At 41.7% G+C, this 22797-nt stretch overlaps 1 pseudogene; it reads left to right on the top strand.

The window, feature by feature from the left end:
* Nucleotides 1-1029: 1029 nt before the first annotated feature.
* LOC147443517 (uncharacterized) lies at nt 1030-2130 on the top strand (annotated as a pseudogene).
* Nucleotides 2131-22797: the final 20667 nt, after the last annotated feature.

Consider the following 22797-nt stretch of genomic DNA (forward strand, 5'->3'; position numbering starts at 1 on the left):
CGCCGGTTATACGAGTTGCCAATAGCCAAGGAAGGGTACAAGGTTGCACCAATGCAGGCAGTTGACAGTAGTCATGATTGTATCAGAGTTCTCTTTTTTTGCTATGCATAAGTGAGTTTGTGGTTTGGTTGAATTATTTGGTATCTGGCTACCATCTTCTCTTCTACTCGTCGTCATGTGCATAGCACCCATGGTAGCATTGGCTCCGGGTCTTTTTGTGTGGGTGTGCAGAGAGAGGGAGAGAGAGGTTGGGCGAGCTTACTGTGTGTTTGCAGATTTGATGAGTGTGCTATGCATTAGCAGTTATGGTTGTGTGTTGTCGATCCAATTATGCTTGGATTTTATTTGTGATTGTGTATAGCCAGTGGCGCTCGTAGTTGAGTCGGTGCATTGGATATTGGCAGATAGTGTGCATTTGTATGTGACTCTGTGTGGTTAGGGGGTGCAGGTTAATCCCTCGGCTATAGAGAGGCAAGCTTGGAGTGTGTTGGGTTTGTTCCCCCTCTCCATCAGTGGTGCCCCCATTGAGGACCTACTGATTGCTCCTCTGTTAAGTTCTAAAGCCTGAAGATGATGCATGATATCAACTTGGTGCTTGCTGGAGAAGAGGAGGCTGTAGATTGGTTTTCCGATCTGGAGCTATACCTATTGCACTTGAGAATTTGTGGAGATGAAGCTAAATTGAGGGAACTACCATTGGTTCTGCAAGGATGAGCCAAAGCTTGGTTTGAAGGATTGAAGGTTGCAGTTTGTCAGTCTCCGCTGAGCGAGATTTGTAAGTGGTTTGTTGAAACTTTTTAGAAGCGGGTTTCTCCATCGGACTTGGGTGAATGATTGAGCAAGCTGGAGCAAGATGTAAGTGAAGATTTTGCTTTGTTTTTGGAGAAATTTGAGTTTATTTGGGAGAGACTAGCTACTGTTACATGTATGCAAAATGGAGATCATTTCAAGCAAGATTAGTTTCTAGCCTGCTTGCACCCGTGAATCAAGGAGAAGGTTGAGTGTGGTAATGCAGAGGACTATGCACAAATGGTTTGCTTGGCGAAGGTAAAGAGAAGGAAAGAAAAGAAGAAGCTGGAGATGGGTTTGTTGAAGCCGGCAAACTATGGGTGTAGCTGAACAACGAAGCTTCATCATGTGCCAAAAAAAAGTTCAAGCATCAAAGAGGTAGCTGCTTTGCCATTGGTAAGCCATTTTGTTCATTAGTTTCAATTTGTGCCTCCGATTTGGTATGCTGTTGTACAAGAGTCTGTTAGCCCGGTTAGCAAGGATGCGGTCCTAGCCAAAGTGTGTATGCATGAAGAAGCAAATAAAAATGTGAAAATCTCACAGGAAAATCTTGAAGATGTTGGCAAAGCGATGGTCGAAGCTGTGCAAGAAGAAGCTAGCCAAGGGGTTGGGCAACCTTGCCCTACCGATTGTGTTGAAGAGTGGCAGTGTATTCAAGAAGGTGTGGACGATGTCAACATACCAGAGAGCGAGGTAATAGATAATGGATTTCTTTCTCTCTTAGCAAGTGATATGGTTGTAGAAGTGGTCCTAGAAGAGCAGGTTGACATTCAAGAGCTAATGATTGAGCAATCCGATTTTCTCTCACCCGAAGTGATTGAAGATGAAGCACCATAGGCTATGGTGGATGAAGATTGGCATGGTGAGTGAGATATGGAGTGTGTGCCATTTGAATGACCTACAACAGAGGGTATACTTGGAACACAGGTAGGTTTGGCTATCATGCAAGAAGCAGCAGTAGTGGAAGACAGGTTGCCAAAGGTTTCTGCCATGTTGCTGATGGGCACGTTGCTGAAGGTTGCTTTGCAAGCAACCGTGTACCGATTGCAAAGTTTTTTGAGAGAAGATTATGCTAAGGAGAGCTCTCGAGCAGGTGAGAGATGAATGATGTATGGTGCAGATGATTCACACGTTGGTTTACAAGCTTATTTTGTGTATGGAGCCGGCGTATGGATACAGGTTGTGGAAGATCGAAGCTATGCCAAGCTGCAAGAGAAGCTTGTTTTTGGGTTTACAGATGCAAAAAAATGGCTGATTATGCATGTAGTACAAACGGATGGCGATGCTCAATGCCGGCAATTTGATCCAGGTGGACTCCACACTATGCTTGGGAAAGCTTGAGGCTTTCCATTTGATCCAGGGGGTTTGTGCAGCTGATAAGATCTCCCTCTCTATCTATCTACTGCTTATGTACATACTAAGTATCAGTTTTCTAATATGCAATTATCTCTTATCTAAATAATGCTATGGTTGAGCATGAATGCTCGACGAGGGGTTGGGAAATGATGGTACAGCTGAAGATGGTCAGCCTATGGAAGTGCAAGAGGCCTAGGCATGCTAGTTTGCAGGAAAATGATAGGAAAATCGATCAAGTATATGATGCAGCAAGGAGACAGGTACACAGGGATGGAGCACTCACTAGTGGAAGCTGCCAGCATTTTTTGCTATCACAAATGACAAGAACAAATTCTTATATCATAAGGGGTTGAACGGGACAAGGGATGTTGGATGCAGGTGCTATGAGATTTATGATGTGGGATTTTGAGCGAGATGTGTGCAGGACACTCTACGTGCCGGGATGTGTATGCCAAATGTGGCATTTGGTAGGCCATCCATGGAATTTTAGCTCTACTGAGTGCAAGTTTGCCGACGCTTGTAAGGGTGGTGCTCTTTTCGGTGTGCTATGCGGCATTGGTTGTGACTCATTTGTGCAACCATCTAGTTATCCACACTATGATGACTTCTATGAAGTGTTTTATGATGAGATGGAGGCTCGCAGTCGAAGGCATGTGGATTTTAATTGTCGATAGCTGAAGTCATACTGGAACATGGGAAACAAGACCAAGCTGGAGTTTTTTATTTTTAAAAGACCAAAAGCTAAAATTAGCTAAAAAGCTAAAAGAATTGAAGGGAAGAGTCGCCACGGGTGCCACTGCACTTGACAAAAGTGTTTTTGAGGCCTAGAATTACATGCACAATTGGTGGTGCCATCTGGATGGAGAAGGGGGCGTGCCAGGAAAGCAAGGGGAACCATCTATGATGTTTCATGTAGCATGGGTAGTTAGTTGCATAGGGGGGTTGGAAAAACAAGAGGGGGGGTGGTTTTTGTAGAGGGGAGTCATGCAAGTGGGAGAGAGAGAGCGCTAGAGGGCAAGAAACAGATGGTGCTATTGCAGCCAGCTAGGCCGTGAGCAAGGGAGGGCCGCCTTGAGGTGTGCTGACTTGGAGCAATGGAGAAAAGTCCGGGCTGGCCGAGATGCTGAAGATTGCAGGCTACACAGGCTAATAAAGACAGAGGGGAGAGCACCTTTGATTGCAAGAAATGAGGGAGGCCCCCTACACACAGAGGGGATGGTGGGCTAGGATGAGGAAGACCTGAGGACCTAAAGATGGCGGATGGCCAGTGGATGACGGTGTGCTATATGCAGAGAATGCGCGGCCAAGGGGTGGCACTAGGAGGAGGGGCTGGAGTGCCATTGCCATGAGCAAAATAAAAGGCCGGTAGTGGTGGTGGCTCAATATACAAACCGGGTCGGATGTGAAGTAGGCAAAGGCCGCCGGTTATACGGGTTGCCAATAGCCGAGGAAGGGTACAAGGTTGAACAAATGCACACAGTTGACATTAGTCATGATTGTATCAGAGTTCTCTTTTTTTTCTATGCATAAGTGAGTTTGAGGTTTGGTTGATTTATTTGATATTTGGCTACCATCTTCTCGTCTACTCGTCGTCTCCTGCATAGCACCCATGGTAGCATTGGCTCCGGCTCTTTTTGTGTGTGTGTGTGCAGAGAGAGAGGGAGAGAGAGGTTGGGTGATCTTACTGTGAGTTTGCAGGTTTGATGAGTGTGCTATGCATTAGCAGTTATGGTTGTGTGTTGTCGAGCCAATTATGCTTGGAGTTTATATGTGATTGTGTATAGCCGGTGGTGCTCGTAGGCAAGTCCGTGCATTGGAGATTGGCAAATAGTGTGCATTTTTATGTGATTCTATGTGGTTAGGGGTGCGGGTTAATCCCTGGGATATAGAGAGGCAAGCTTGGAGTGTGTTGGGTTTGTTCCCCCTTTCCAGCGTCCCCAGAGACAGAAGTAGTAGCAAATGGGGTAGACGGCAAGGGAGCGGTGGCAGCAACAACCAGGGGAGAGGGTAGGGGACCAGTGGCAGCAACCAAGGGAGAGGACAGGGGACCTGTCATAATAATCAATATCTAATTCTCCTAAATGATTTTCTCATATTAAACTGATCATTTAATGTGGGAAAGTGCCAGGGGAGAAAAAGCTAGAATATTGGTTAAGCTAGCAAACCGGCCACATTAGGGATCCAAAGGGGGGGCCATCTGCAAAAGAGCCATGTGCAACAATGGGCTAAAAAGACCCTAAGCTTCAACCCATTAAGACTTCCAAAATGCTAAGGTTCCAAAATTCAAAGGTTGTGTCCAAAGGGTTAAAGCTTAGGATGAATTGGGTGGTTTGTGTGCTCTCCAAAGTCAACACACATCCCTACACATGAGGGGGCGAGCCCTAAAGGTAGGGGATGAGAGAGAAATCCACACACACACACACAAGCCCCCTTTACACAAAGGGAATGAAGGACACATGTCAGATGCCTAAGCTAGTTGCTCCCAAAATGTGCTCAATTCCTATTGGATGACCCTTGAAGTGGACCAATGAGAATTAGGCTAGAGTAAATTTAGACTAATTAATTTTTAAACACTTAATAAAAAGAACCAATAAAAATTAAGTCTCATGGATGATTATTGGACAGCCTAAGAAGGGGTCCAATAGGAATTGAGCAGCCCAATGGGCTACTTAATTCCTATTGGTCATAATGGGGAAAGGTCCAATGGGGATTTAATTCACTTAAATCAATTAAGTTTAATTATTAGCTCTCACAAAAGGGGAAAGGGGGACACATGTCATAAGGCTATCACCTATGCTGCTTAATAGCCATTGGCTGAGCTTGGCATTGTCCAATAGGGAGCCTGCAAGAGCAAATACCAAGGGGGCTCACCCAAGAGAGAGAGCGGGCTGATTTTTGCAAAGCATTATCACACACACACTCACACAATCTCATGTGTGAAGAAAGAGAAGACTATCTCTTCCCAAGCTTTATTGGAGAGCTCATCACCTACTCCAAGCTTGTGAGATAGAAGCCTACATAAACACACTCTTGGCATGTGGATGCAAATCCAACCAAGAGCCAAGCTTCAATGCATGCTCATCTCCTCTACCAAGCTAATTACTAAGCTAAATCTATGCTAATATGAGTGATTATGTGAGGATATGTACATCTTTCTCGTAAGATACTCCTTCTTCCTCTCAATCTACTCTCATACCCTGCTAGCTCTCACCATCTTCAAAGGTGTGTGAGGTCTTGGGTCTGAGAACGGGGATAATTAAATTTGTGTTTGCTAAGTGTTTTGCTTAGTGCATGAAGCTTTCATCTTCATTGCACTAGCTAGTCTTGAAGGAACACAAAGAATTGTATTGTACAATGTCTCTCTTGATGGGAGAAACCATAATACAAAGCCTTTTGGAGGGGGGACCGGCTCCATGCAAGTCCGGTCCTCAACTGTTGTCAATAGCTTAATTTCTCTCTCTTTTGAAAGTATTTTTGATGCTATCTAACTAGGTGTTATGATTTTTGTTGCTCTCTCCACCCAAGCACTCTTGTAATTCTCATTAGGAATTTATTCTAATGAAATTCCCACTATGTTCATGCTAATTTCCGCTACACATAAGTTATTAGGCCATTAAAATGTTACATTGGTATCAGAGCACACGGTTTCTCTTTTCTTGCTCAAGAAGGGAGGTCCTCAAGCTAGCTATAAATGGTTGGTATTATTAATTGCCTGTGAGTAAGTAGAATAGGGATTTTTCAACCTTGCAGTGCGCCTGCCTTTGTGCAGTTAACGGGGCATCACCGTCGAGAGGTATGGTCTTAATAGTGGAGTCCTACGGTGCTTGCCTATGGCTTAACCACTATTGAGCTATTAGAAGCTTGACAAGAGCCGGTGTTGTTTTGGTGTCGAAAGACCCTCTCTTCTATTCCTTGCAATTAATGGTATTCGAGCCGCGGGTACAGTAGCTTGAGTGCTATTTCTAAAGGGGTAAAGAGGAGTAGCAACTAGGGCTTGAAGTGCCAAAGTACACCTAAAAATTTTACACCTAAAAGTTGTTAGAATGGCTGACAATAGTAAAGAGAGTGAAATTAATGTTGATAACTTTGATTTTGCTCATGAGCAAGCTACTAATGATGCTTCAATGCTTGTTAACTATCTTGTTTCTAGGCTTCAACAAGCCATGGGCAATCCATATCTCCAAAGTGAAGTGCAACGGCAGCTCAGTGCTCACGGGATTCTCCAAGCTCATCACCATGACGAGAGAACACCTAGGAAGCCTCCTTGTGAGACTACCAAAAGAGGTCTCTCTCCGATTTGGGAAGCAGAAGAGAATCCCTACGAAGGGCTCAAGAATTTACTTCTTGATGATGCATCTCCTTCCCAAAGGAGAACTCAAGAGCCTCCATCGAAGGAACGAGAAATAAGTGAGTCTCCTGCCACCTCGGCGGAGATGGCTCCACGAAGACGGCGGGCTAAACGCTCTCCATCACCACCAAAGCGGAGAAGACCATCACACTCTTCTCCATGCCATAATTCAAAGAGGGATGATAAAAAGCAAGAGAAGAAAAAGGCAAGAAAGAGGACACCCTCTTCTCCATCTTCTTCATCCTCTTCCTCTTACTAAAGTGATGGTGAAGACGACGAATATCAAGACAAGAAAAAGGCGAAAAAGAGGTCACCCTCTTCTCCACCTTCTTCAAATTCTTCACCTTCTGAAGAAAGTGATGGTGCAACCTTTGAACCATCAAAAAGAAGAGGCCATAGGAAATCCTATGCCGCATGGAAGAGGTCGTCCAAATTGAAGAAATTCAAAGAGGGAGGGAAGAGCATATCTTTCCTTACCTATGATGGTACCTTTGGTGCTACGGACAAAGTCTTGGCCTTTATCCAGCAATTCGATGCGGCGTTTGGAGATGAGGGCTTCACGGAGTCCTCTAAGCTACGCCATGTAGCTATGAACTTTCAAAAGTCCGCCAGGCAATGGTGGTCTAGCCTACGAGCCAACGGTGAAGCTCCACGAACATGGAAAGCTTTAAGAGCTTCCATTATGAAGCAGTTTTTGGCCACCGATGCCAAAGACAAAGTACTCACCGAATGGCAAAGCTTAAAGCTCTCTCCCAATGAATCCATCCACAAATATGTAGACAAGTTTTGGGACCTACAACTCAAAGCCACTATCTTTAAAAAGTTGGATTTTGAAGAACAGAAGCAACAATTTTGTGTTGGCTTAACCGAAGAAATGGCGGAGTATGTCAACTCCCAAAGGCCACGTACCATATCGGCGGTAATACACCATACTATGGTGGCCTCTCAAATCAATTTCCAAACGGGGGCTAAAAGAAATAATAAGCCCCCGGAAAACAAGGGTTCCAATGAGCCTAAGGGGAAGGACAATGTCCAAAAGTCTCCTAAGATGCAACTCCAACAAAGCTAAAGAGAAGGGAGTTTACAAAGGTAAGAATAAACTCTCTCCTTAAGAGCTTGAGCGTTATCGCAAGGATAACCGGTGTTTCAAGTGCGGCGAACAAGGGCATGCGTACCGCGCTTGTCCCCAAAAGAACAACCGCCAAGATCCTCCTAGAGCTTCCTTCGTTGAAATCCAAGAGGAGGAGACTCACCAAACTCATCACAAAGGATCTCCTCTATGCCATGCTTGGGGAAAGGTAAGAGAACATGATGCTTTTATTCTCTTTGACCCTGGTTCTACTCACAATTTTATATCTATACAGTTGGCCACCAAGCTAGGCATACAATCGTACGAGATGGGAGATGTCCTACCCGCAGACAGTGCCTTCAAGGGGCAAGAAGCTTCAGTCACTCCCTTAATCGGGAAATTGAGGCTTTATGTCCAAGGCTATGTGGACAAAGAGGACTTCTTTATCTCTCCTCTCAAGCATGAGGATGTAATCCTAGGGGCACCATGGTTTGACCGCCTGGCTGCCGATGTTAAATTTCTTGAAAGGAGAATCTCCTTTAAGTTCAGGGAAAAGGACATGTATATAGATGCTAAGGAAATGGGTAACACTTTCCCCATTGTACATACACCAGCTTTCAACAAGTCAATAAAGAGCTCTATTTTCGTGTACATGATTTTTGTTAAAGATTTTCAAAATGAACCTAATGCTTTAACAAAAGAAAATAAAAGCAACCAAAAGGAATTAGAGTTATCCAATTTTCTCAAGGGGTTTCAAGATGTTTTTATTGACGACATCCCTTGTGAGCTACCTCCTAAACGAGGTAATGATGACCATGCAATTGAACTTCTTCCACGAAGTTCACCGCCTAACAAACCTCCTTATAGAGTTTCTCAAGCTCAACAAGAGGAGATTATGCGGCAAGTGGATGAGTTAGTTGAGAAGGGCATGGTTAGGCCTAGCTCATCTCCATTTTGCTCACCGGTGCTATTAGTGCAAAAGAAAGACGGCACATATCGAATGTGTGTCGACTATAGAGCACTAAATAGGATCACTATCAAAAATAGGTTTCCCGTTCCACGGGTAGAAGACCTATTTGATAAGCTACAAGGATTGACCTACTTCAGTAGGATTGACCTAAAAAGTGGCTATCATCAAATAAGGATAGTTGATCAAGACATTGTAAAGACCGCATTTTGCACCACATTTGGTCTTTACGAATACATTGTCATGCCTTTTGGCTTAACCAATGCACCAGCCACATTCAACCGCTTGATGGAGAAGTTGTTCACGCCTCATCGAACCTTCACTGGAGTGTTCTTTGATGATATTATCATCTACTCTAATTCATTAGACGAACACAAGCAACACCTCCAGGTAATATTTCAAGTTTTGAGAGAGAATAAACTTTATGTTAATCGAAAGAAAAGTGAATTTTTCTTGCAAGAGATTCAGTATTTAGGTCACATTATCTCTTAAGATGGCATCCAAATGGATCCATCAAAGTTAGAGGTAATAAAAGGATGGCCTAAACCAACGAATCTTCATGAACTAAGAAGCTTTATAGGTATGTGTGCATACTATAGACGCTTCATAGAAAAGTTCTCACAAATTGCGGGACCATTACACGACCTAACAAAGAAAAGCGTTAGGTATACATGGTCTGCTAAGGAGAACAATGGTTTCGAAAATCTTAAAGAAAATCTTATCTCTCAACCTGTGCTTACACTACTGGAACTCTCAAAACCATTTGAGGTCCAATGTGATGCTTGTGGTGATTGCCTTGGAGTTGTTTTGCTCCAAGAAGGGCACGCCATAGGCTCTGAGAGTCGAAGGCTCGACCCTATTGAGCAAGCTCTAGGCCAAGGTCTCCGACAAACAAATGAGGTGGGCAAATTTCCTTTCGCAATTTCATTTTCATATTGCTCACATTGCTGGCAAGCATAATCAAGATGGCCGAGAGTGAATGCGGTTTCAATAGCAACTCACAATGATCTATCTTCAATGATAGATGAGTATGCTATTGATCCCGATTTTAGAGATGTGATTTCAGCCCTTGCATTAGGGAAGAAAGAAGAACCATTTACTTTACAAGATGGTTATCTTCTCTATGGTAATAGACTATGCGTTACTAACTCACTACGTGAGAAAGTAATGTATGAATCTCATGCTCCACCTTATGCGGGGCATAGAGGGATTCAGTCTACCTTAAAGGGAATTGAAACATATCTCTATTGGCCTACCATGAAAGTGAACATACAAGAGTATGTTTCTAAATGTGTGGTATGCCAAAAGACAAAATTTGATAGAGGGAAGCAACTTGGATTGCTTCAACCCTTTCCAATCCCTAATTCACCATGGGAGAGCATATCCATGGATTTTATCTTTGGATTTCCTAAGTCTATCCATGGGAATACGGGAATATGGACGATAGTAGACAGGTTCAGTAAACAAGCTCATTTTATACCTGTCAAAAAGACTATCAAAGCCCATCAAATGGCAACCCTCTTCATTTCACAAATTTTCAAGTACCATGGCTTGCCAATGTCCATAGTGTCGGATAGAGATCCTAGAATGACCAGTAATTTCTGGAAGGGTCTCTTTCAAAATTTAGGGACAAGGCTAAACTTCTCTTCGGCCTATCATCCACAAACGGATGGCCAAAGTGAAATAGCTAACCTAACCATTCTCGATCTACTAAAAGCCTATGTAACGGAAGTAGATCAAAGATCCCAATGGGAGAAGTACTTACCCTTATGTATGCTTACAATAACACTGTACATACTTCCACGGAAAAAGCACCTTTCGAGGTAATTGAGGGAAGATCAAAAATTCCCTTGCTACTTAAGGTATATGGGAAGATCTTCGCTGCAGATGAGTATAGCCGAGACCTACAAGAATCTTTTCAAAAGATTAAGGATGCTATCTCTATCTCACAGCAAAGGCAAAAGGCTGCTGCTGACAAGCACAGAAGAGCCCAAGCCTTTAAAGAAAATGATTGGGTCTTATTAAAGTTTCCCAAGGCTCGATTAAGGCACACGACGGGCAAGAATCCTACGGGCCACCAAAAGTACTATGCTAAACTAGCAAAAAGGTACTATGGTCCCTTCCAGATTCTTAGGCCAATCATGAGATGGCCTATCAACTCAAGTTGCCCAATCATTGTCTCATACACAATGCTTTCCATGTGAGCCTATTAAAGCCTTATAAAGAAGAGCCACCTCAAGAACCAACTATTGAAGACCCACCGGAGATCGAAGACCAAGAGGAGGTGCTGCAGCCCGAGTCCATTCTCCGACATGAAGACAAGGTACTAAGAGGCGGTAAGACTATCCGACGATATCTTATTAAGTTTAAGAATTATCCTTTTGAAGATGCTAGATGGATGCAAGGCATACAATTAAAGGATAACCTAAACCTTGTCAAACCTTCCCAAGAGTAAGCAAATGTACAAAATGTTAAAAATGAACCAAGTTTTTGTCTTATAAGACTCTCTTTTTTTTATTGTGCACAAAAATAAAGTAGTATGCATGCTTAGATCAAGTTTGCGGAGACGATGTCTCCCAAACACCAAGTAGAGCTTGTCACTCTACTATGGAAGACTGATAGGACTAATGTGCAGACATGCTTGCGGCAGCCTTAGGCTCTCAAGCGCCAAATGGACTAGTCATCCATTGTGGAATGATGTCGTAGCGTAACATAGGGATCCTCTACCCGCTACGAAAAGGACTCATGAATATGCTTTCTCTTCTCTACACCATAGTCGAGGACGACTATGATTTCAAGAGAGAGGTAATGTCATAATAATCAATATCTAATTCTCCTAAATGATTTTCTCATATTAAACTGATCATTTAATGTGGGGAAGTGCCAGGGGAGAAAAAACTAGAATATTGGTTAAGCTAGCAAACCGGCCACAATAGAGATCCAAAGGAGAGAAAATAGGGATCCAAAGGGGGGGCCATCTGCAAAAGAGACATGTGCAACAATGGGCTAAAAAGACCCTAAGGTTCAGCCCATTAAGACTTCCAAAATGCTAAGGTTCCAAAATTCAAAGGTTGTGTCCAAAGGGTTAAAGCTTAGGATGAATTGGGTGGTTTGTGTCCTCTCCAAAGTCAACACACATCCCTACACATGAGGGGGCGAGCCCTAAAGGTAGGGGGTGAGAGAGAAATCCACACACACACACACACACAAGCCCCCTTTACACAAAGGGAATGAAGGACACATGTCAGATGCCTAAGCTAGTTGCTCCCAAAATGTGCTCAATTCCTATTGGATGACCCTTGAAGTGGACCAATGAGAATTAGGCTAGAGTAAATTTAGACTAATTAATTTTTAAACACTTAATAAAAAGAACCAATAAAAATTAAGTCTCATGGATGATTATTGGACAGCCTAAGAAGGGGTCCAATAGGAATTGAGCAGCCCAATGGGCTACTTAATTCCTATTGGTCATAATGGGGAAAGGTCCAATGGGGATTTAATTCACTTAAATCAATTAAGTTTAATTATTAAGCTCTCACAAAAGGGGAAAGGGGGACACATGTCATAAGGCTATCACCTATGCTGCTTAATAGCCATTGGCTGAGCTTGGCATTGTCCAATAGGGAGCCTGCAAGAGCAAATAGCAAGGGGGCTCACCCAAGAGAGAGAGCGGGCTGATTTTTGCAAGGCATTATCACACACACACTCACACAATCTCATGTGTGAAGAAAGAGAAGACTATCTCTTCCCAAGCTTTATTGGAGAGCTCATCACCTACTCCAAGCTTGTGAGATAGAAGCCTACATAAACACACTCTTGGCATGTGGATGCAAATCCAACCAAGAGCCAAGCTTCAATGCATGCTCATCTCCTCTACCAAGCTAATTACTAAGCTAAATCTATGCTAATATGAGTGATTATGTGAGGAGATGTACATCTTTCTCGTAAGATACTCCTTCTTCCTCTCAATCTACTCTCATACCCTGCTAGCTCTCACCATCTTCAAAGGTGTGTGAGGTCTTGGGTCTGAGAACGGAGATAATTAAAGTTGTGTTTGCTAAGTGTTTTGCTTAGTGCATGAAGCTTTCATCTTCATTGCACTAGCTAGTCTTGAAGGAACACAAAGAATTGTATTGTACAATGTCTCTCTTGATGGGAGAAACCATAATACAAAGCCTTTTGGAGGGGGGACCGGCTCCATGCAAATCCGGTCCTCAACTGTTGTCAATAGCTTAATTTCTCTCTCTTTTGAAAGTATTGTTGATGCTATCTAACTAGGTGCTATGCTTTTTTTTTCTCTCTCCACCCAAGCACTCTTGTAATTCTCATTAGGAATTTATTCTAATGAAATGCCCACTATGTGCATGCTAATTTCCGCTACACATAAGTTATTAGGGCATTAAAATGTTACAGGACCAATGGCACAAACCGGGGGAGAGGGTAGGGGACCAGTGGCAGCAACCAAGGGAGAGGACAGGGGACCAATGGCACAAACCGGGGGAGAGGACAGGGGAGCAGTAGTATCAGGGAAAGGGAGCAATAACTTGTATACATCTTGACAGAAACAACACAACATTAGGAAGTGAATGGGGTGAGGGAGGGCCTCTTATTTTGGCATGGCTTAATCAAATGGTTTGAGAAAGAGACAAATAGCTTGATGCCATGTGTATAGAAACCCATCATTGTCACGGTTTAAGCAGATGCTATGTGAAGATGCCATTCTTTGAAAAAAACCACGCTGCTTCTCATCATTGAAAAGGAAAACCACCTCCAAAAAAACGTGTGGAATTGAAGAGGGAGGAGGTGCAATCATTAAAGAGAAAGGAAAGGGTCCTTGAATTCAAACTGAGCCATTGGATGGTGAGGAAACAATGCAAAATGGATGGCAAGGATTTACCTTGGCCCATAGTCAAAGGGGCTATCTAAGCCCTTGGATTGAGGCTATATCTATGGCCCTAGACGAAAGGCACTTCCTCTCTTTTCCTTTTCAAATTGGCCTATTGGATGAAGCCCAAATCAAGGGCTAGTAAAAGATGGCGCCCCTTCTTCCCCCCTTTTCCCAATCTCAAAAAGGAGATCTGCCATGTTATGACCGCTCCCCTTTCCCTATTATTGCACAATATGCTCCAATAAAATTATATTGAGCTTTGAGCTTTTGGGATGATGTTTCAATATTTTAAATTTGAAAACCATTCTCTTTAAGAGTCAAACCCACCTATTTTCAAATACCCATGGTCAAAACCTGATGACAACCATGGACTTCATCCATTTGTTTTAAATACGGAATCTTGGCTTAGCTTTAAGCAAAAAATTATGGGATCCTTAAACTGCCAGAATAAGAAGCCCTCCTAGACCCCATTCACTTCCTCATGTTTGTAAAGTTTTGATACAATGAAAAGTGTAGTGTTTGAGCGGCACAAAATGTCTCTATAGTAGTCATTTTGAAGAGTACATCATGGTTTGCATGGCATCAAAGCTCATTGCGTGCACAAATTATGTGACCTAGCTTCTAGTGGAAGCAATTAAGTGAAGTGTATTTGAGAGTGACTCCTTGCACAATGTTGTTTTCTCCTTGCGTCTTGGAATTTGAAAAGAAGAAAAAGTTAGATTCTATGTCTTAATGTATTAAAGACAATCAAAATTCATCCATTTAGTAAGCACCCTTTCTGTTGTTGAGACTGAATGCATACAATTCCGACAAAAGTGGAAGTTCTTCACATGTAAGATCTAGCCTGAGCTGTGCAAGAGTTATGCTTGACATTGTCTCCATCACAGTAAGTAGGCTGTCTCAAAAGTAGAGCTCCATTGATAAAGGTTTGTTCTCGAGGCTAGACTCTGTGTCTTGGTCGAGTGGAATAAGATGCCCATTAAGAAGATGATATCTAAAATAGTAAAACAACACTATGAAATTTTGAGAGCTTATAATGAACTTGCAAATTATGGACTTATTTTGCAAAATACAGATTTTGCCCTATGATTGTTTCCTATCCCAATTATCATCTAAAAAGTCCAAACAGCTCTTAGACTTGCAAATGAACATTGTTGCGGTAGTTATTATTTACTCATCGCGAAGAAAAATCTACAAACACTTCAAGAGGCATAAATAGTGCGAGCCGAACTATTTTTGTGGCAATTGAATACTTGAGGGACTTTTGTATATCCGGAAACAACTTATTCCTAAAGCTTTCACTAGTTTGCGAAGCTGGCAAAGACCAATCCTTGCTGTTAAAGGATGGAAGTGACAAAGGAGCTACATGACCCCAACGAATGGAAGTTCTCGGTTCTAAATATGACATATCATAAAAGATTATTCCATTATCTACAAGTTCCTTGTGTTGTCTTCCTCGGTACATTTGCTCACCAATAAATGCATGGAAAGCATCAAAAATCCCAACTATGCTCTCAAGTGGTTTCCAATCTGTCCTATTCGATGGATAAATATCTGAAACATACCAAAGATGATATCCACCACTTAACCTTCGAATATAATCATGCACTAAGTGAGATGCTCAAAATAACTTACAGTTGGGTCAATACCGTGGAAAACTTGGAGGAGATGTTTGCAACCTTAAGTCTACATGTTAGAAAGCATGTTGTATGAGGACCTCTTTCACCCGCTTGCTTTGTGCACACACTTTAAACTCTCTAACTTGTCCCTTGAAAGCCTCCACAAAATCATTGCGTTGCCTCCCCTTCCTCCTCCTAGTTTGCAATAGAACCCAACTTTTGATACTTATTCAAGATGGTATCCATGCTTGATCATCTGTAGTATAACTGTTAAAAATGCTAACAGAGTCAATGGTAGTGCTAGGCCTTCGAGAAGTAGTCATGGTGTGCATTAGAATACACAGAAAGGTTAGCGCAAATATGAAAAAGGGAAAAAAATTTGAGAGGGAAGTAGAGCTACTCAAAGTCATATTTGGGCGGGAACATAGATACTAGAAAGAGTCTCCAATGAAAGTTCTAAAATTTGTCGGTACAGAGTTAGTACCACTTATGGCATTTATGCCTTGAAGCGTGAAATTGTGCAATTTGATGAATAAAAGTAATAGTTTCTCCCTTTTTTCTAAAAGAGCTTGGCTCCAAAATGTTGATTTTCAACATAACATTAGCCTCTTCCTCATTGGTCAAGCGCCACTCTCTCTCTCTAGAAGTGAAAGGCCCAAAAGTGAGTCCAACTTTCTCCTAATGATATTGCAATATGTGAGATGAAAAGAGGAAGACATGGAAGCACAAATTCTTTTTTGGCAGTGCATAAATGAAGTTATGAAGAGTCATGGATCTAAGAGAGAAGATTTCCATGGATTTATGGCGGGCGGACGAAGCTCAAGACAACTGGAATGCACTTCGCACAGTGTTCAATGGTGGCAAAGATAATGTTCTAAAACATCAAGAGCGATCTTTCCTTTTTCATTGGAAACAAAGCATGGCGGCACACACCACATAGTACAAAGCATGGTAGCTGGCTTGCACGCAAATGGTTCAAAAGAAAAATCTCATTGTCATGTACTTCAAATGTGGAAAATGCAATATAAGAAAGCACGAAGGTGGTTTCTTACTCACAAGGTAAGCATATTGGAAAGGGTCCTTCACCAGAGAGGCTCAAGGAAAGAGTTTCCTCTAGTCTACTACAAGTGATAATAGTAGTAAATGAGGCTACATCTGGAACACCCATGTATAAGGCTCGTACCCTGCTTGAAGAAGACAAAGAAACCGTTCAAAAAAAGCCAGGGCCATCAATTGTGATTGATGTTGAGGATGAAATCGACACATAGGCCAGAGTACAATGCAAAAACACAAGACCGCATAACACATGAAAGGCCAAGGAAGATCATTTTCATGGAAGCTTCATGGATAGTCGATGGGAGTGAGAAGAACCCAAATCGGTAGTCATGTGACATGCACTGGCACCCCAGCGGTGGAAAAAGATGCGACTTGTCTTCTCAAATGTTGTGACATATGTTGGGCAACAAGATTAATCACCAACATGACAAGTGTCCTTGTTTCTATCTTGTCACACTTGTGAGCACTCGTACACATGCAAAAAATTAATTTATATGGTTTACACTCCGTAATAATGGAAATCGATTTTGAACAACATTGAAAGATTGCAATAAGAACACACAAACTGTTATTAAAAGGGTTTAGAGTACAAAACATAAAACAACAACTATAATAAGATAGATATTTTTCCACAGATGCCAACCCTTCTCACAAACCCCACCCAATATTGCAGCTAACGGCCCTTCTTAGTCCACCAAGCCCTTGTCTTCAAGATGCCAAAGAACATACCCAACCCAGCCATCCTTGACAGCCTTCCTCAGCCCATAATTCGGGCTTGCCTTCCATCTCTTACAGCACCATCGACTTGCCACTGTGCTACGCCATGAAGAGATCGTTCTTACCTCTCCCTAGTGGTTCACGATGCATGCGTAGAGCTCTTCAAGCATGCAAACCAGCGTGGGCATACAAAGCGGTGGTGGTGCTGCGAGGCGAAAGATGATGAAAATAAAACTAAAAATGTAGAGAACTTTTTCAGCAGCACTGTAAGCCTGGTGTCCATGGTTCCCTTGTAGCTGAGCATGAGTAGCTCTGCGCGAGCTAAGCGAGAACACTGTTGACCCCTTACACCACCTTTTTTATCACGAGCATGAAAAGCAAGAAAAAGAAGCTGAGGAAGGAAGACTCTCTCTCTCTTTCGTGCTCTCCCACGACTACTTTCAGAGGCGGATATTGACAAATCTCTATAGCGCGTGTGCTGCAATACATTCCTGATGATTTTTATTTTATTTTTTACTTTGCTTCATTTTCATTTATACCCAGGCATTGGATCATATTCACACGGATTGTATCAATTTGGCTTCATATTGAATTTTAGCTTTTTGTAAAATGTTCATATAGCATTTCATTTCATTTCTCCATCTCCTCGTGCGACTACCTATAGAGGCGGCCATTGATGAATCTTTACCGCGACCGCTACAATACTTCTTCACACAACATTGAGCATCCATGGGAATTGACGATGGTGATGATGATGATTTCAGTCAGACGATTTTAAGCTTTTAGTTTTAGTCTTTTAATTTAATCTTTCACTTTACTTCCTTTTATTTTGTACCCAAACATTGTATTCAATCCATAAGGATTGTATGTGTTTGGTCCCATACGCATTTTACAAACGGTTAATATAACATTTTCTTTTAACTATCTCTCTTCCCCCTCCCACTACGACTCCTTACGGCGGAAGACATTGAGGACGCTCTTCGGCGCCCACTGCAATACTTTCTCCAATGTCATACACCCATGCGCATTGTCGATGACGATATTGCTTTTCATCACTAATTTAGGCTTTTAGTTTAAATCTCTCAGTCATTCCTTTACTTCATTTTGTTTTTGCACCCACACATTGGAGTCGACCCACACGGATTGTATCACTTTGGTCTCATTATTCATAGGAATATAAAATTTCATTTTCTCTCTCTCTCTCTCTCTCTCTCTCTCTCTCTCTCTCTCTCTCTCTCTCTCTCTCTCTCTCTCTCTCTCTCTCTCTCTCTCTCTCTCTCTCTCTCTCTCTCTCTCTCTCTCCCCCCGTTCCTCACTCAGAATTTGTTACTATGGCTAATAAATCATCTCTATAACGTGACCAATTTATTTGATATATGTTGTTTTTAAATAAGGGTTTCCTTCAAATTCTCTTTACTTGGCATAATGGTTGCCTTGATAAATCAATTCTTCTCTTAGAGCTCGAAATACAAAACCCAAATTAAAAGTCATCAATAATTAAAATTTACCTTCACACTTGAAAAACAAAAGAAGCTCATGTAGCCTAGAGCTCTTGAACAAAGTTTGGTTTGCAAACATAGCTATATAGTCATAATAAATAGATATATACATATATATATTTCATTAGAAACTTTTCACCTGTTCAAACAATTAGTGTGTGCTTCAATTAGTTTTACAATTGATCAGACGTCATTTTTGCTCCTTTGTCTTTGAGGATTACTATTGCAAATAAAGCTATGAATACTCGTTTCATGTCAATGAACCTCCAGGTATACTAGTGATTTTACTTGTCATTCCTCCCTTCCCTATAAATGCTTGCAAGTTTTTGTAAGTATTTGTTTTTCTAATTCTGGTATAAATAGTTATAAATATCCTCCATATGCAATCGAGCGCAACATGTAGTCGTTTATACAATGGTATCCCTAGAGCGGCCAAGTAGTATTTCTCTTCTTTTCACATACATTGAATTATCTTAAATAGGTTGCAATTATATTTTATTACATACCCTATTTTTAGCACAAAATTAACACATTTTGCAATTGTTAACTATACTTTCGTGCAAGAGTCATAGTGGTAGCCCTCCCCTACTTGTAGCTCACCCAATGCACATACTGGTATGTATATTTACTTTTCAAAAAATCGTATACCCTCCTAGTCATGGCTTCCACTTGTATTGAAAGGGACTTTCATTGAGATGATTTAGTTATGCAGACACTCATATGAGCTAAGGTGCTCTGGGATAGTAAACAACAGTTCGTAAGTATCCTCCTACTCCAACATGCTCCAAATTGGTCTTACACCTGTGATAATTGTTATATTTTTATGCCTAGCCTAGTCCATTGGTCACCGACACACAGATTCGCTGATTTAGGCAGTGTGTAGATACTCATCTTGGTGCAGATCCGCCGATTTAGGCAGAACATTGATAAGTTGCAAATTCTTGATTTTAAAACAATATCAAATGCAGATTTGTCATTTTAGGCATCATTAATGCGGATTTGCCGATTTAGGTAGCACGTCTTATTGGTGTAGACTCGCCGATTGAGGCAACACCGATCAAAAAATCATGATGCTATGGCTGGCCACCACTGCAACTGGTATGATTTTGTTCCCCGGTATAGAAAATGAAAGATATTTTGGATTTGGATTATATTTGGAATTGGAAATGGAGTTGGAATCTCTATATGATGATTTTTTGTCGCGACAATATTTATGGAATTGCAATTGACACTGATGAGAATTGACTTACTAAATGATGAGTGTGACCAATGATATACTGATTCATGAGGATATGACATATACTACTTATTCTAGTGGTATGGAACACTAGAATAGGTAGTATGTGGATGACGGCAGGCATATGCAATGTTGTTAAGTTTCACTATTTTTATGCTAATTTTTTTGACACGGATTTCTAACCACTGTTTTTGACAAGTATCGTTTGCAGATTTCTTATCTTTGCAAATGAGGACAGTTGCTTTCCAACGGAGAGGTATGTAATGGAATTGATATTTTATTATCTAGTGCAGGTGACAGGTGGAAAAGGCTAAGGATTATGCTAAAGGATATCATCTTTATGGAAATTTCATTATTTAAATGCTCTTGATGAGCTAAGGTTTTAAGTCCGGCCGGCCAATGTGTATTCATTTTTTAGCATTAAAGAATCTATAAATAAATACGTACAAGAGGGAAATGCTCACTCTTGCACGGGGGGGAGATTGCACCCAGTGTTTGTGTGTTTTCTTCTCTCCCCTCCTCTCTTCTCTCTCATCGCGCCGACGTAGCACTCCACTCTAGGAGGGACGCCGCATCTTTTGTTTGTAGCAAAGAGTCGATCCTAGAGCAGTGGAAAGCCACTTTTGTGGTTGAATAGTGTCAAGAACAATTTCTTGTCCCTATCGATACTGATACAATGTCAGTGTATACGCTCGCACTCCATTGCCAAGCCACCACAACCTTCTGGACTATCTAAAATTGCATCCCCAACCTTTGTGAAGCTACCCAACAACCACCTGCTATTTACAAAAGCACAAACATTAGCAGACATTTCAATGGCACATAAACGGAGTAGCTCAATGGCAAGAACCAAGCATAAAGGTGCCAAACTTGACTTACCAAGAAAAGAACTCGCTCTTCTCCACATGCCAAAATGGTGCTCCAAGGGCATTTAGTGTCCATGGATCATCCCATAGTGGCTCTTGGATCATGTCACAATCAAACTCAAACCCATCGTTGTCAGCTGACACATCTCCTGCTTGACAATCGTATAGTGGAATCACTGGAAGGCCTTCAATTTTACGTGTAAACATGGCTAGCAATAAGGTCGCGACCTACAAAAAGAGTACTGTTTCAAACAAAAAACACACCAATATCTACCAACCAATGAAATTCATGGAGAAATGATTGAGAGCTTAGTGGATCCGTGAAATCATCTATCACAACATATGTGTGTGACACCATACGAAGAAAGATAGTGCGAAGATGGCAAAAATCGTGCAAGCAGGCCTCCTCGGTGATGAGTGCCAAGTGTTCTATCCAACACGCCATGACTACTACACCATCCAATAGTAGAAACTCTACAGCCAAGGTGAACACACTAGAAACGATCTTGACAAAGAATGCATTCCATTGGGGTATGCCACCAATGCTGGAATCAAGTTTCAATGTGTGGGAAGGTCTGCCCACACAAGTCGCACCCCTCCAAGCCATTGATCAGGCTCCATTTTGCCGGAGTGTGAGAGAGAATTAATCAAATGTTGGATCACTTGAAGGCTCCTACAATACATAAATACCATGCAAAAGAAGATTGAGAGAGTGCTTGCCAAATTCAAAGTGGGAGCCAAAGTGTCATAAACTCACTCAGAAGAAATCTTTGGATCCATGCTGGCCTTTCGTAGATGGCATACATCAGCAAGTTCTACGAGATGTACTAGGCCTATCTCAACACTTAAGATTTCTGCCATTTGTGCGTCAGAGTGAGCCAAAATTGTGTCAAACGCAAAATTCAATGAAATGTTAGGTATCACAATTTTGTTGTTGTCAAAACATACATTTCTTTGTGGTGGCATATCTTATCTAGTGGAAAGGAGTCAAGGAGTCAAGTGGTTTGGATGGCCAAAAAGAAACCTGGTGGTTGCCCTCGCTTTGAACAATACAAATTGATATGGTTCACTCGGGACCTCGGGACCTTGATGCTTGGGAAGGACTGGATCTCCATGACTCCAAGTGACGTTCAGAATCACCTTACTCATAATTTAACCCCCCACCTTCGTGCTCGCTTCTTTCAGTCTAAAAAATCACTAATGACTAGTTGTCCTCTCTTCTTGCCTTGTTTAGGTATGTTTGAGCAGTTTTTGGGCTTTGACATCCCTTGGTCGTGCTAGGAGAAATGGCATCGGTGGGAGGTTGATTACTAGTGACATTTTCAATTTTTACCCTACCCTTAACCTTCTTGTGCAATGCTACAAGTCCACAAAAAAGTGAAGACACTAGCAAATTAAACACATTACTTGAGCAAGAAAAACATTACTTACCGTTGTGTGCTTTAGCTTCATCTTTGGGAAATTTGCCATCCCCATACACCAAAAACCATGGATAGTCTCTCCACATTTCCTTACCATGGAGCTTCACTATCCAATCTTCAAGATAGAGACCATTATCGTCTCTCTCAGACTCCGCCCACGCATCACTACGATGCTCGGGGTATGGACTGTGAAGGTCTATTTTAACAGCACCTTACAAAAAAACAAGAGGAATAACTCCAACATTCATAACACAATCTTAATATTGTATAGTTCAATACATGTATAGCATTCCTTGAACAGTACAAGAAAAATGTGGCTACTCCTCTGTGTTTTGGGTAGCTCGTATGGTTTGCTTCCATACCACAAAAGCCTTTCCAAAGTGCTTTTATCAAGAAGCCTGCAGTGCATCGCTAAGGGACATGCTACCATCACATGCGGCGCGTGCATGTAGCTTCTTTAATATGGAGTTCTAGGCCTCCATCTTTTTGGCCACACTCAATACACCCCTACACATTGAGTATTAGTAATGTGGCAATACTAGGTAAGACCCCGAACTCTAGTGTTAGCATGCTCACATTTCAAGCTGCCACCAATATATGTGCATTCTCAACCATTGTGAGAAGGGCTTCTCATGTGTCGGAATAGATGCTTCCACTAACGACACATCAACCTTTGTCAATATATCGATCAAAAAACATTTTTTGCAATGTATTATTGGATAACATTCTTAATAAATAAGGAGAACAAATAGTGCTTGCAAAAGCAAATAGTACTTACTCCGAAGGACTAATTTACACCCATGAAACCTCGAAGACTCTAAAGGGTGTCATTTTGCAACCCTTCTCTCCCTAGCCCACAAAATAGATGCATTTTTGGAAAAAATATGTTCTATTTTAGAGATTGGCTACGACTGCTATCTCTAGTCCCTTTCACACAAACAAATTCTTGGTATCTTTCACTATCA

This window comes from Adiantum capillus-veneris, chromosome 13 (assembly GCF_014529385.1).
Source record: "Adiantum capillus-veneris isolate H3 chromosome 13, ASM1452938v2, whole genome shotgun sequence".
Classification (NCBI taxonomy): Eukaryota; Viridiplantae; Streptophyta; class Polypodiopsida; order Polypodiales; family Pteridaceae; genus Adiantum; species Adiantum capillus-veneris.